At 42.1% G+C, this 16496-nt stretch overlaps 1 pseudogene; it reads right to left on the bottom strand.

Annotated features, from left to right (window-relative positions):
* LOC118773603 overlaps nt 1-14176 on the bottom strand; it is a 28148-nt pseudogene extending 13972 nt beyond the window's left edge.
* Nucleotides 14177-16496: the final 2320 nt, after the last annotated feature.

Here is a 16496-nt window from a genome sequence, read left to right as displayed (position 1 = left end):
GAACTCTCAATTTCTCTCTTTTTCTCCTACTCACCCATTAATTTCCAATGGCCAGTCATTTTTTGATGGGGAACACCAAAAATGTACAAATGTTAAATAAACCCCCCAAATTTTAATGAAATTATCTAAATTTATTTTGTGTTTTCAGATGGTCTGTGTGGAAAATGTCATGAAGTCTTATTCTAATCAGATGAAATAAAGTAAAATGTTCAGACATAAAAATTGTAAAAAGGTCATATTTGCCTGGAACACAAGAGGAGGGTTAAATGTAACCCATGCCCAATTAAATGACATTGTGATTAGTTTGTATCAGTCTCCATAACTGTTGTCTTGATCTAAAAAATCTAGAACAGGAAGAAATCTAAAAATCTGGAATATGTAAAATCTAGAAGGAAAAGTATAGTATACATTTTTGGAATATTCTGGACATTTTTGATGGTGAGGACTTCTCTGTGTTTCTGAAATAGATCAATATTTACTTCAAATAAACTCACATATCAGCAGCCTCTGTTGGAGTGAGCAGCTCCTGCTCACTCCAACATGGTCAACATTTATTTATTTATCTAGTTATTTATTCATTCATTCATTTTTTTTTCTTTTTTTAAATAAGTGAGCTGTTCTCCTCCATATGACAAAGCAGCTAATCATGATTTCTTCTCTGAAGACCAGGAAGTCACAAATTCATTGCAGCTTTTGTTTTATGTATTTTCTAACATTTAGCCATAGATCTGTGCACGTTTAGGACTATGGATCAGATTTCATCTAACTACAGTGTGCTTTGTCCTGTTTTTTTTCCCTCCACTGATTTCATAAGTTATTTTTGTAATTGCTCAAATGAACAAATGTTAAACCCCCCAAAATTTAATGAAATTATCTAAATTTGTTTTGTGTTTTCAGATGGTCTGTGTGGAAAATGTCATGAAGTTTTATTCTAATCAGATGAAATAAAGTAAAATGTTCAGACATAAAAATTGTAAATAGGTCATATTTGCCTGGAACACAAGAGGAGGGTTAAATGTAACCCATGCCCAATTAAATGACATTGTGATTAGTTTGTATCAGTCTCCATAACTGTTGTCTTGATCTTAATCTAGAACATGAAGAAATCTAAAAATCTAGAATATGTAAAATCTAGAAGGAAATGTATAGTATAGATTTTTGGAATATTCTGGACATTTTCGATGGTGAGGACATCTCTGTGTTTCTGAAATAGATCAATATTTACTTCAAATAAACTCACATTTCAGCAGCCTCTGCTTGCTCCTGCTCACTCCAACACTGCAGTCCACACTGCAGGAAAACCAGAGGAACAGACAGTGATTGAGTGACACACAGCCTGTCTATGAAGTGCAGTGTGGAAACTCACTTTCTCCCCCTTGTAACTGCCATATATTCAACTGCAGTTCTAGACCAATTATTTTAATTCAGAATCTTTTCAGTTCCACTCAATTCCAATTTTTAATCAATTAAAAAAATGCAATTCCCAATTCAAAGTTCTTCCACAACAATTCCTTGAATTCAATTCCCTCTCCTGACCAGTTCAGTTCCTGAATTTAAATTCCATAAGGTCCCTTACTCAAGCCCATAGGCAGATCCCACAAACTCTTACAGTACTGCAAAACCTCAAAAGTAATAATGTATACATTTATAATTATTTGATCATTGCAGTTTGATCTATTTGAAATGCTATGTTTGAGAGTAAACTTGAAACCATTTGGCCAGATTAGTGATATCCTAATTGGAGATTACTGATTCTATTCAATGCCAAGATGATCACATTCAAAACAAATGTTCACTTGACGATGGACAGATGGCCTTTTATGTTATCCCAAGGTTAAAAGTTCTAGTTTTTCCAAGAGTCTCTCTATAGCCTTTTCTGGGGGTCAGGGAATAATTTTCCATTTTTCTGGGTTTTCTGTTTTTTCCCCTCTGAAATAAATTGCATTACGCTACATTTTCAGTGCTTTGTGACAATTTTGATCATAAACGTGCTATAAGGAATAAAATTGGAATAATTGATATGCATCTATATACACTGAGATGGTGTTAATCATTCACCAAGGTGTGGTTGAAGACACCCAATATCCACAGTTATTTTGTTTGATTAGAACTACATGATGCTGTACCTGTACCCAGGGCCAGCACTATGGGGGTGACAAACCTCAGTTGTCTCCTTATATCCTGATGTATTTATTACATTTTTTAAGATATGATGTTTTTTGCCCTCCAACCATCCACCAAAGTCTCCACTTCTGAGTGAATTCATTAGTTTTCAATGAATTTCAATTCAAATCAACACAGACCCCAACCCTGGTGATATAGTGGATTGATATTTCACCTCAGTTTCTGCAGTTTAGAGTTGGGATCCTCCAGTCTAGAAGAGAGCGCTCTCACTCCTGAGTCTCCTGGGTGATTGTAGCTCAGATCCAGCTCTCTCAGGTGGGAGGGGTTTGAATGCAGAGCTGAAGCCAGAGAAACACAGCCCCTCTCTGTGACTCTACACAGTGACAGCCTGCAGAGAGAAGGAGAAAAGCTCTTCACCCTCTCAGCACAAAATACCCAGCTCATTTCAGTGAGAAGTGACTGTTCTTACTACAATACTACTCTGTTGGGAGTATTTCTGAAAAATAACATTCACAAAAGTCATTTCTACTGTTTTGCCAAGACTAGTATATCAATCTATAACAGGGGTACTCAAATATAAGTCTTAGAGGTCCACTTACCAAATTTCCACAGAGTCGAAGGTCCAGAGAAAGGCAGGTGAATCAAACAAAGTTCCACCAAGTACAGAACTATGTACAAAAACGATAAGTCCCAAAACCTCCCAAACTATGTACAAAAAGTATTGTAGTTTTAATGGGAGAAGTGATACCTTTTTTCTGCAAGTTTAGTTTTGTGGTTCTTCCCTCTGTGCTCTGGGGATAATTTTGTTCAAAAGACACGTTTGGTGTCATAGTGGTGCTTAACGTTGCCATTCTTCACAATAGCCACCGTCTCATTACAAATTAAGCCCATTCATTTCGTGCTTCCCTCGGGGGGGTACGGACACATATTTTTCAGTCCACTCAGTTTTAAACGCCCGGTTTTCATTATCAACCTTTCTTTTCTTGGTCTGTCATAGTGATGCTGTTACAGCTGCTGTGATTGGACCTGACAGATGACGAAACATGAACTGCTTTGAGAACAGCATGGAATCTCTTAAAAAAAAAATCTTTTGTTGTGTGTGCTATTAAAAACCGATCTAGACGACAGTTACTGTGCAGATTTAGGTCTTGGTCCAGATTAAATTGTATTTGGTTCCAGATTTGGACCGGAGTCTGCCTATTGAGTAACCCTGATCTATAATCATGTGACTACACAGATCCACTGCTATTTACATCAGCAGATATGTCTCCTCCAAGGAACCTCTCAATTTGCGTTGACGATCCAAAGGGAATGGCAACTACAGCTGCAAAAATCCAGTAGTAATCTTGGACTGCAAGGTGTCTTTCAAGGAGCAAATTGTAGCCACAACCAGGTCTGCAGATTCCTTTTATTCAACATTAGGAAAGATCACACCATAGCTTTCCATATACACAGCCCAAGTCGTGACCCAGGCTCTCATCCTGCCACGTCTGGACTACTGCAACTCAACAGCTGCTTGATGATTCCAGCATATGCCATTCGACCTCTGCAGCTTATCCAGAATGCAGCAGCCCCACTGATGTTCAACCTCCCCAGGCAGGCCCATGTCACATCTCTCTTTGAGTCCCTCCACTGGCTACCAGTTGCAGCAAGGATCAAGTTCAAGACCTTGTTACTAAACTTTAAGGGACTCAATGGATCAGCCCCCCGTTACATACAGGACATGATCAAGGCCTACTAGCCAGTAAGTGCTGCTCTTTGCTACATCTGGTGACCTCTGTGTCCCGAAATACATGTGAGGCATCTCTCCAACCTCCCTCTTCTCAGTACTTGCCCCACACTGGTGGAATGAGCTTCCTGCTGAGATTCATATAACAGACTCCCTGGGTACCTTCAAGAGAAAGCTGAAAACTCATCTTTTCAAGCTGTATCTCAAGTCTACCTTCCTCTCTATCTATTGTATTTATTCCTATTCTCTATTCATGAAAAAAGCACTCTACACTAGTTTCACACTTAACTCAGTATTTTACTGAGGTGGTACTCTTATAATATTTTTCGACAACTACTCTTGCATTGTAATATACTTATTTGGAGGTGGTCGGGTGGATGCGGCGAAGAGAGAGCGGGAGTTTCAGCCGGACCGCTGCAGGGCTGATCACCTTAGCGATGGGAAAGGGACCAATGAAGCGGGGAGCCAGCTTGCGGGAGTCCACCTTAAGGGGCAGGTCGCGGGTGGAGAGCCACACTCGCTGACCCTGGCGATAGCGAGGGGCCTTGGAGCGGTGGCGGTCGGCAAACCGTTTAGCCTGAGCCACGGAGCGGAGCAGCGTGTGCCGAGCGCGTCTCCAGGTGCGGCGGCAGCGTCGGATAAACGCCGCTGCTGAGGGTACGCCGACTTCCTCCTCCTGGGCCGGGAACAGGGGAGGTTGGTAACCCACACAACACTGGAATGGGGACAGCCCTGTAGATGCGATGAAGTGACCCGGCTGTCCGCAGTACAGGCAAGATCGGGTGCTGATCCTCCTCTGACGCTCGGCGGAGGACAGACAAGTGCGGACAACCTGCATCGGCTCTGGGGAGGCAGGTGGCGGACGTGCAGGGTTCCGTGCGGCCGGCGCGGGCGGATGTTCCCGGGTGAGACTGAGCGGTCCACTGGCCTCTCTCTCCCGGCGTCGCTGCGATAGGCGCTGATCAACTCGGATGGCCAGGTCCACCAAGGCATCAAAGCTAGCTGGCAATTCCCGGGTGGCCAGCTCATCCTTGATGGGCTCCGAAAGACTGTGGAGGAAAGCGTCGTACTGCGCCTCCATATTCCACCCACTAGTGGCGGCCAGGGTGCGGAAATCAATGGCAAGATCGGAGACTGACCGGTGCCCCTGGCGGATCAGCAGCATCTCCCTGGCAGCCTCGTGACCGTGCCTGGAGCGGTCAAACACCCTCCTCATCTCCTCGGCGAAGGCTCCGAATGAGTGACAGAAAGGAGCGCCAGCATCCCAGACCGCGGTGCCCCACTCCCTGGCACGGCCTGTTAGCAGGGTGATGACATATGCGATCTTCGCCCGGTCTGTGGGAAACGTGGAGGACTGGAGCTCAAACACAAGGGAGCACTGGGAGAGGAACGATCTGCAGGTTCCTGGATCCCCTGTGTACGATTCCGGGGGTGGCAATTGGGGTTCCCAGCTCAATGGAACCGGTGGGACAGACGTGGAGGCTGCTGCGGGAGGTGTGGGGCAGTTCTCCTGGCTCAGCTGCAGCTGCTGTAGCTGAGCAGTGACAGTGACCATGTTGGTAGCGAAGCTCTCCAGGGAACTGCTGATGGCTTCCAGTTGGCTCTGATGGCTTCCCAGCAACGCACCTTGCAGCTCCAATGCCACCTTCATCTGGGGAAGGTCCGCTGAGTCCATAGTGGCCAGATCGTACTGTCAGGACTCAGGCACGGACTCAGACGCGGACCACAAGTGCTCCAATTCCAGGCGTTTATAAGCAGAATCGTCAAACAAGCCGGCAGTCCAAAAACAGGCAGGGTCAAAATACCAGGTAGACAGTCCAAGGGGAAAAACAAGGATCAAAACCAGAAACAGGCAGGGTCAAACCTTGAAGGCAGGCAGATCAGGCAATCAGGACAGGAGGGCAGGCAAAAACGTAGTCAAGGAACAGGCAAGGCAAAAACCAGCAAAATCCAAACAGGAAAACAGGCGGGAAACGAGACAGGCAGAAAACACTGAAACGATCTGGCAAACAACACAGAGACAAGCAGGGTAGATATAGGGCTGGACTGATTTGGTGATGGGAAGCAGGTGTGCAGGCAGGCGGGTGGAGACAATCAGGTGGGCGGAGACAGGGCGGAGAGCGGGGCAGGGCTAGAACACAAGGAAAACAAAGGCACATGGACAGGGAAAAACAAAAACACAACAGCTAGGGGGCGGGAGCCCTGACAGGTTGCCCTGGGTAAGAGCATCTTCTAAATGATGTAATGTAATGCAAATGTAATAGTGACTGCATAGGATGGTAGAAGGCTCAGATCAAATCAGATAGCTCTGTTTATATGATAAAATTATCATTTTTAGAAATTACTAAACTGGCAAAACTTGCTACTCTATGCTGTTTTACCCACACAGATTGTTTTTTTATATTATCTAGATTGGCTAAGCTCTGAGAAAAAGAATGAAAATGAAAAATCCTCCATCTGTAAATGAGACTGGAAGCTGTCTGTATAGGTAATTTCAGGTATCAAAGATGCAGTCAATATTTGACATAAATAATGTCAATAACTGATAAACAGGAGATCTGGATATTGTTCCCAGCATGCATTGCTGCTGATTTTGTGAGACAGATTTCAGCTTTTTCAAGAGCCTGGTGGTAAACCAGTGATCTACTGTGGAAGGGCTTTCATTAGACAGACTACTCTATACATACTCAACACACATTAAGGCATTTGAATTCCTGTTACAGGGCAACAATAACAGTTTATTGGCTGTCATTCCTGAGATGTCCTCCTTAACATCCTAAACTCCTTAACATCTTTACATCTGACCTTTACCTTGACACCCTGACAAACTGACCTCAATGTCTCCAGTTTACAGTGTGGATTCCCCAGTCCAGCAGAGAGCAGCTCCACTCCTGAATCCTGCAGCTCATTGTCACTCAGGTCCAGCTCTCTCAGACTGGAGGAGTTTGAGCTGATAGCTGAGGCCAGCGCTTCACAGCATTCCTTACTGAGGTTACAGCTGTTCAGCCTGGAAAGGAAATCATGTCATGTCAGATAACTCCACATAACCTCCTGCCCCCACACAACCTACAGATACTGGGCATGTCTCTCCTGTTAGAATTAAAACTGACTCCTCAGGTTTGACTGGGTGTGTTTATGAGAATCAGAGCCGCACAGTAACTACACAGATCCACTGATCTTTAGAGTATCAGGATCGGCTCAGAATAGGGTAAGAAAAAGGGATGATTCCATCTGTATTATACAGTGATAATATTTTGTAATCACACAATGATCTGCTAGGCTATGGCATATTGACTGGCACAATTATGGCAGTTATGGCACATGAAGGCATAAACCTTCCACCAACCAGTAATCCTGGACATAAACTCAGATAAAAGGGAACTCAAGGCCAGGGAAAACTGTCAAATGATGTAAAACCTATGAATCACAAAAGAGTGTAATGGTCCAATATAATCTATAAAAAGCCCTTAAGAATATGAAATGTGAAGGTGAAAAGTAATCCATGAATTGCTGATTACCACAGAATGAGCCTTATTTTTTTTTTTTTAGAAAAAAAGTGAAATATACCTAAGTGCATGCATTCAAGAAATGTGTATCACATCCTGAAGAACAAAGGAGACAGGAACTAAATGTAAATCACAGCAAGGCCCCTAGGAGGCAGTGTTGAACACAATGGACAAGCTCACCATCAAACAGCACCTGCAATGCTGCACTATAGCATCTGCAGAAACAAATATCAGAGAGCCGCTCAGAAATAACGACCCCCAGTGATATTTTAATCATGGCACATTTCTTGAATAAATATTTTTCAAAATGTTATTTTTAAGACAAATGTACATTTCATACATTTATTGTAATGAGGATTTCATGAAACAATGATTTTTCTTTGACAAATCTGATTCTGTTAAGGGATGTTTTGCTTTTTATAATTCATACTGCTATATTAAATTATTTTTACAATTAGCACTAATATAACTTTAGGACATGACTGTTTGGATAATATGATACAAATCAATTCAGAAACTAAATCAAACCACTGAAGAACTGACCTCAATATCTCCAGTTTACAGTGTGGATTCCCCAGTCCAGCAGAGAGCAGCTCCACTCCTGAATCCTGCAGATCATTGTCACTCAGGTCCAGCTCTCTCAGACTGGAGGAGTTTGAGCTGACAGCTGAGGCCAGAGCTTCACAGCATTCATTACTGAGGTTACAGCTGTTCATCCTGGAAAGGAAATCTTGTCATATCAGATATTTCCACACAACCCCCATGCCCCCACACAACCTACAGCACCTGGGTGTGGCTCTCCTGTCAGATTGACAGCTGACTCCTCAGCTGTGACTGGGTGTGTTCATGAGCATCAGAACTGCACAGTAACTATGCAGATACATTGATCTTTATTTTATCAGGACAGGCTCAGGGAATGGGATTACTGTATCTACACCATAATGTCTTTTCACATTTTGTCACCATCACATGAATGATCTGATTGGCTACACTGTATGACCTCTGACCTTCAGAGAGATTTCTGCAGCATGTGCCATAATAGAGGATTATAAACATGGTGGAACCAGCAGATATGACTCTCTTAGGCTGAAACTGGGAGCTGTCTTTGCAGCAATGTTAGAGATCAGTGCTGTCAATCACTGAAAGACAGCAGACCTGGCTACTGTACCCAGCACGCACTGCTCTGGATGTTGTACCAGCCTGCTTGTTTATGTAATGGCAGAAATAATGAGCTGTTTGTGCAGGTCTGTAACATGAAGTCATAAAGCTTCCACCCACTGCTAATCATAGACAAAGTTTTTAAACTTCCCTGACGACACAGCAAAAAGAAGTCAATGGCACTGATCATGATGGCAATTCAACAGACAAACCATTAATTTAACCTTTATGTTGGACTACAGGGACAACAGTAAGATAATATGAAACAAATCAATGTTAAAGGACTAAAATGGCCAACAATAATCAATAAGCAGCCACTGAGAGTCTGGAATTTAAATTTGAAAACTAATCTATTAACTGTTAATCACTACAGAACCCAGGTCAAGAAGATGTTTAAAAAAAAAGCTATGCAGTTTGTTGAAGTGCATGCATGCCATTGGATGTGTCAATTGACAGGTAAATATCACATCCTGAAGAACAAAGGAGACAGGAACTAAATGTAAATCACAGCAAGGCCCCTAGGAGGCAGTGTAAGACACACTGGACAAGCTCACCATCAAACAGCACCTGCAATGCTGCACTATAGCATCTGCAGCAACAAATATCAGAGAGCCGCTCAGAAATAACGACCTCCAGTCATATTTTAATCATGGCACATTTCTTGAATAAATATTTTTAAAATGTTATTTTTAAGACAAATGTCCATTTCATAAATTTATTGTAATTAGGATTTCATGAAACAATGATTTTTCTTTGACAAATCTGATTCTGTTAAGGGATGTTTTGCTTTTTATAATTCATACTGCTATATTAAATCAATCTAGAACTGACCTCATTGTCTCCAGTTTACAGTGTGGATTCCTCAGTCCAACAGAGAGCAGCTCCACTCCTGAATCCTGCAGCTCATTGTCACTCAGGTCCAGCTCTCTCAGACTGGAGGAGTTTGAACTGATAGCTGAGGCCAGAGCTTCACAGCATTCCTTACTGAGGTTACAGCTGTTCAGCCTGGAAAGAAAATCTTGTCATATCAGATATTTCCACACAACCCCCATGCCCCCACACAACCACAGCACCTGGGTGTGGCTCTCCTGTCAGATTGACAGCTGACTCCTCAGCTGTGACTGGGTGTGTTCATGAGCATCACAACTGCACAGTAACTATGCAGATACATTGATCTTTATTTTATCAGGACAGGCTTAGGGAATGGGATTTCTGTATCTACATCAAAATGTCTTTTCACATTTTGTCACCATCACATGAATGATCTGATTGGCTACACTGTACGACCTCTGACCTTCAGAGAGATTTCTGCAGCATGTGCCATAATAGAGGATTATAAACATGGTGGAACCAGCAGATATGACTGTCATAGGCTGAAACTGGGAGTTGTCTTTGCAGCAATGTTAGAGATCAGTGCTGTCAATCACTGAACTGTACCCAGCATGCACTGCTCCGGATGTTGTACCAGCCTGCTTGTTTATGTAATGGCAGAAATAATGAGCTGTTTGTGAAGGTCTGGAACATGATGTCAGAAAGCTTCCACCAGCTGCTAATCATAGACAAAGTTTTTAAACTTCCCTGACGTCACAGCAAAAAGAAGTCAATGGCACTGATCATGATGGCAATTCAACAGACAAACTATGCTGCACTATAGCATCTGCAGCAACAAATATCAGAGAGCCGCTCAGAAATAACGACCTCCAGTCATATTTTAATCATGGCACATTTCTTGAATAAATATTTTTTAATATATATTATTTTTAAGACAAATGTCCATGTCATACATTTATTATAATTTCATGAAACAATGATTTTTCCTTGACAAATCTGATTCTGTTAAGGGATGTTTTGCTTTTTATAATTCATACTGCTATATTAAATCAATCTAGAACTGACCTCAATGTCTCCAGTTTACAGTGTTGATTCCCCAGTCCAGAAGAGAGCAGCTCCACTCCTGAATCCTGCAGGTCATTGTCACTCAGGTCCAGCTCTCTCAGACTGGAAGAGCTGATAGCTGAGGACAGCGCTTCACAGCATTCCTTACTAACGTTACAGCTGTTCAGCCTGGAAAGGAAATCATTTCATATCAGGTACCTTCCACACAACTTACAGGAGCTGGGCATGTCTCTCCTGTCAGAATTACATCATAATGTAGAAATAGTTTCTGTACATAAATAGTTTCTAAGTACAGAATTGTTGTTTTTTTGTTGGAAGCAATTGACCTTACTTTCATATTTTACAACAAGATGTATGCTGTGTGTGCAATTGTCTTATGTTTATTATTTTTTAAGCTACTACTTAGATATACAGTATCTGAATATTTAATATTCAGAAATACAGTATGCTGTGTTTTTGGTGTTACAAATAAATACTGATACTTTAACATTATACTTCGTTAAGGTTTTCATTGTATCGTATATTGCCATTTCTCTTGAGCATATCGAGATATGAGTTTTTTAGCCATATTGCCCAGCCCTATGTCATATCAGAAAATTCCACAGATCCCCCTGTCCCCCAAACAACGCATAGAAGCTGGACGTGGCTGTCCTGTCAGAATTACAGCCAACTCCTCATGTACACTTCAATGTGTCCATGACCATCATGCACAGTAACTACACAGAGACATTGATCTTTGTATTATCAGGACACGGTGTGAACAAGGTCATGTAATGAGATTATTCTATCTATATACTATATATATATATTACACTTTTCAGAACTGCAACGATATTACAGAAATCCAGTCATGTAGGTATCATATCAATTCTAATAGAACTCACAGAGCTGTTCTAGAGGCCTTCACCACTGGCAGCAGCCTGAGAAGACCTTCATCTGATCTGATGTATTTCTTCAAGTCAAACACATCCAGCTCCTCTTCTGATGTCAGTAACACAAAGACCAGAGCTGACCACTGTGCAGGTGAGAGCTCTTTTCTTGAAAGACTTCCTGAGCTCAGGTAACTTTGGATTTCTTCCACTAGAGAATGGTCATTCAGTTCATTCAGACAGTGGAAGAGATTGATGGACCTCTCTGGAGAGAGATTCTCCCTGATCTTCTCTTTAACATACTGGACTGTTTTCTCAATGCTCTGTGAGCTGCTTCTTGTCTGTGTCAGTAGGCCTTGTAACAGATTCTGACTGGAGTCCAATGAGAGTCCAAGAAGGAAGCGGAGGAAAAGGTCCAGGTGTCCATTCTCACTCTGTAAGGCCTGACCCACTGCATTTCATAAGGAAGTCAGACATTGTTTCTCTAAATAGTCCACTAAATCTTCTGAAGAGAGGCTGGTTTCTGTCCAGAACATTTATGTTCTGGTTTCGGTATGAGAGAAACACATACAGAGCAGCGAGATACTCCTGAACACTCAGATGCACAAAGCAGTACACTTTCCCCTGGTACAGCCCAAACTCCTCTTTGAAGATTTTTGTGCACACTCCAGAGAACAGTGAGGCTTTACTAGTGTCAATATCACATTTTCTCAGGTCTTCTTCGTAGAAGATGAGATTTCCCTTCTCTAGGTTGTGGAAAGCCAGCTTTCCCAGTTTCAGAATGACTTCTTTGTCTGACTTCAACAGGCTGTGGAGCTCTGCCTCTTGTTCTTTGACGTACTTCTGGTTCTTTATGTTCACCTGAATGAGCAGGAAGTGTGTGTACATTTGAGTCAGAGTCTTAGGGATTTCTCCACTGTCTGTCTCACCCATCATTTTCTCAAGACAGTCACTGCAATCCAACAGAAGACTGGTATGTGACACATGATGTAGAGGCTCCTTGATGACTTTATATGTGTGATAATTCTGCTGGCCAGGTTCTGGTTACTGATTTTCTTCATGAAGTATTCCTCCTTCTGGGGATCATTAAAACCTCGTACCTCTGTCACCTGGTGGACACACTCAGGAGGGATCTGATTGGCTGCTGCTGGTCGGGTGGTGATCCAGAGGAGAGCAGAGGGAAGCAGATTCCCCTTAATGAGGTTTGTCAGCAGCACGTCCACTGATGTTGATTCTGTTATGTCATACCAGCCCTGATTTTTTCTGGAAATCTAAGGGAAGCCGACACTCATCCAGACCATCAAAGATGAACAAGAGTTTGCAGTGGTGAATTATATTTGATTTAAACTCTTTGATTTCTGGGAAGAAGTGGTGAAGAAATTGTATGAAACTATGTCTACCATACTTCATCAAATTCAGCTCTCGGAAAGGTAGAGGAAGTATGAAATCAACATCCTGGTTTGCTTTTCCTTCTGCCCAGTCCAGAATGAACTTCTGCACAGAGACTGTTTTTCCAATGCCAGCAATCCCCTTTGTCAGCACAGTTCTGATGTGCTTCTCTCTTCCAGGTAAGGGTTTAAAGATGTCATTGCATTTGATTGCAGTCTTCTGTATGAATGATTTCTTTGATGCCATCTCAACCTGTCTCACTTCGTGTTCAATTATTGACATCTCCCCTTCCCCCCCTCTGTTATGTAGAGCTCTGTGTAGATCTTTTTGAGATCTGTAGCACTTCCCTGCTTGGCAATCCCTTCAAAAACATGTTCAAACTTCTGCTTCAGAATGCATTTGAGATTATACTGGCACTTTCTCAGGAGTAGATCTGATAATATACATGAAAGAAAAAACACAGAACAAATGTGTTAATTTGCTTACTGCCCCATTCTGAGCACACATACTTTGTATGCTTACAAGCATACATATGATACATGGAAAGACAAAGGAATTTATTCTCCCACACACAGACACATAAATGTGAATATGCATATGAATTTGTGATAAGACAACCGAATGTATGCAGACAGGCACATGTGCACACTGACTGAAATTAATGATAGGTACATGTGTAAAATGGGAGACAATAGCCATGTGATTGTACACCCACTGCAGCAGGAGCTTTAAGCTATAAGCTATGCTGGTATCAGTGGCAAGCAAATGGAATGGACACACATGTAAAAAAAAGTGTTGGCGGCAAAAAAACTATATGACCTGTAATTATATGACCTGTATATGACCTTGTCCTGCCTAACTGTCTGCAAAGGACAAGGCAGATTTCGTTTTGACAAAACTAGCTGTTTGTTTGATGTGCTGATCAAAGTTGAAATTTTGATTGAAAATTACATCAAGGTTTCTTGAAGAAGATTTAATTTCAGAAGCAGGTGACACAGAGCCAGCTGGATCTGATCTGAGATAGCCTTAGGATAAAACAGATTAAACAGTACCTGCTGGAAATATCAGGTATCAGAAAGGCAGGTAAGACTGGAATTTACTTGATATGCTATCACTTCAGCACTGAATACCACTGGAGATCAGTCATTTCCTCAAATAACCAACATAACAAATTACTTAAAACTATCAATCAAATGGACTTCGATTTAGGATGCTGACAATTTACAAATTTCAAGATCACAAGAAATACAAAACCCTCTATATACTCCTTTATAGAAATTTTCAAATGATCAGTTATCAGAGGTGGTTATATTTTGCATTATTTCATCCAGAATCATTCATATAATTCAGTATATACATCATCTGCTTCCACTGCAGATATTGTTCTGGGATTTTTAGTGTTCTTCATAGCCAAATAAAAGCCACACAGTGACAGAAACTCTTACTTTTCTCCTGTGTGTCAGCAGCATCGTTGTGGTTCATGTTCCTCAGGATGTGCACTATGACCTTCAGAGACCCCTCTCTGACACAGCCCTCCAGCATCCTGTAGACTTCACTCAGGACATCAGGATCCTCCAGCTGACTCTCAAAGCATTCTGGGTAATCTTGACTCAGATCACCCTGGAGCTTTTCCAGCTTGTCCTGCACCAACTTGATAAGCATGTCTTCAAGCAGCTACAATAAAGAAAAAAAGGAATAACAGAGTCACTAAAAATGGTGAAACCAGGAATGTGCACTGTCACCTACAAAGCTAGTTCTGATTAGGGGCTCAAATCACCAGAGGGGCTTGGCCATCTATTGTCATCAGAGGCTGAAGGGTGAAGCAAGTAGGTTTCAGAAGTAAGTCCTAGGTCACAACACCACAGGTAATTAACCTCTGCTAAACTGGAATCAAGACTGAGGGGTAAATTGTGTCAGATTTTTTGATAAATGAACCAAGAGACCACACCTTGAATATGGATGATAGTTTCATCTGGTGGCTCTGGGCAGACTGACTGCTGGGCTTCACTGACTCTGATCTCTCCAGCTGGGCTCTGTAAAGTACAGAAATACAGGTCTGCAGTAATGGACCAGCAAAAGAGAACACATATTGTGGTGTTACACATTAGATCAACAAACTGCCTTTGACAGGTTATGTGTTTAAGCATGTCATTTCAATAATGTGCATGCCAAAATTAAGCCTCATGTCAGAAGGACCACTGAGACCTTCAGCAGTATGATGTTAGGATGGAGACAGAACGCATTACATTTGCGCACACTTTTTTGTTTTGTTTCTTTGATTTCACACTTGCTGCTGATGTCACCTTGCAGCTAGGGGCAGTGTTCCTTCTGGGTGAGCATATACAGGTAAACTGCTGACCAGAAGCTGGAAGTTATGGAGGTGTATCCTTAGAAAGGGCACCAATTATATAGAGGACATTAATTATGTTATTTTGCATTTTGCATATTTAGTTGTCTTATTTTGCATCAGCTTAATTATCTGTCAATATAATATATCAAAATAGTGTACTGTAATACAGTATAACAATCACAATAATAAAGTTGTGCACATGTCATCTATCTATATAATAACAGTGAAGTTGTCCTTTATGCTGGAAGCATGTTTTTTTATAATAGGCTGATCAGCTCACCTCAGTTCTGTAGAAAAGACTCCTTCTCTGAATTCGATTGGAGGTTCCATTGACCAGTCACTCTTCACAGACAGACAGCTGGGTACAGGTGAGTCTGCTCTCTCCAGCTGTTCTCTGTTAACAGCACACAGCTGAATAATCTGAACATGGTTAACATGGAGGAAGGACAACTGAAGCGTGACCACGCACCCACACACGCAAACACACGCACACACACCCACACGCGCACGCGCGCACGCACGCACGCGCATACACACAGCTCCTCTCACCTCTTACTCTCAGGGTCCATGGCACCATCATGGTCTCACACTCCCCAGAGAGACTCATTTCAAAAGCCACGCCTACTCCTCAGGATTCTGGAATGGGATGGTCTAGGTGAGTCCAGGATGGGCTTCTGACCCAGATCAGCAGACCTGTAAACACACACCATTCACTGAGTGGAACATCACTCATCATATTCACACCAACATGTGTGCATTAGGTATTTATGAGAAAGGTTGCTACAGTTTATTACTGCCTTTTGATACTCTAAATACTATAAGATGGTGTTTCTAGATAAGAAATTCACCAACTATGTCTCGGCCAGTTTGTGAATCACAGTTCTCTGACAAATGTACTCAACAAAGGTCACAAATCAGTGAGATTGAACCTGACTATTGGAACTGCTTGGAGCTTGGGCTACTTTCTATTCTAGGAGAACAACAGCATCTATAAAATAAAGGTATTGGATACATAGTAGATAATTAAATCAGAACTACGACTATGTATTAAAACCAGCCTACATTTTTAAAGCTGAATTTATTGGTTTTCACAATCATAAAACAAGAAAGTGGATTTTCTGCATTCCTTAAAAAACTTAAACTTACTGCTGCTTTGTCCGGTAAGACCGGTGGTGGCCTGTGTGTTTACATCAACAAGGAATGGTGTGTGAATGCAGCGACTGTCTCTGCACACTGCTCAGCACTCATGGAGGTCCTGGCAGTCAGATGTAGGCCCTTCTACCTCCTGAGACAGTGATCACATTGCTGTTTACATCCCCCCAGCGCTAGCCTCGATCCTAATACCAGTGGTACCCTGGGTGAAGTCTACGGGAGAATCGGCAAGCTACAGACGGATCACCCTGATGGCTTATTCATCGTTGCCGGGGACTGTACACTTTAGACACATAGACTTTGCCACGCGGAGGGAAAACACG

The sequence above is a fragment of the Megalops cyprinoides genome, chromosome 2 (assembly GCF_013368585.1).
Source record: "Megalops cyprinoides isolate fMegCyp1 chromosome 2, fMegCyp1.pri, whole genome shotgun sequence".
NCBI lineage: Eukaryota > Metazoa > Chordata > Actinopteri > Elopiformes > Megalopidae > Megalops > Megalops cyprinoides.
This window is presented reverse-complemented; position numbering and strand designations above follow the sequence as displayed.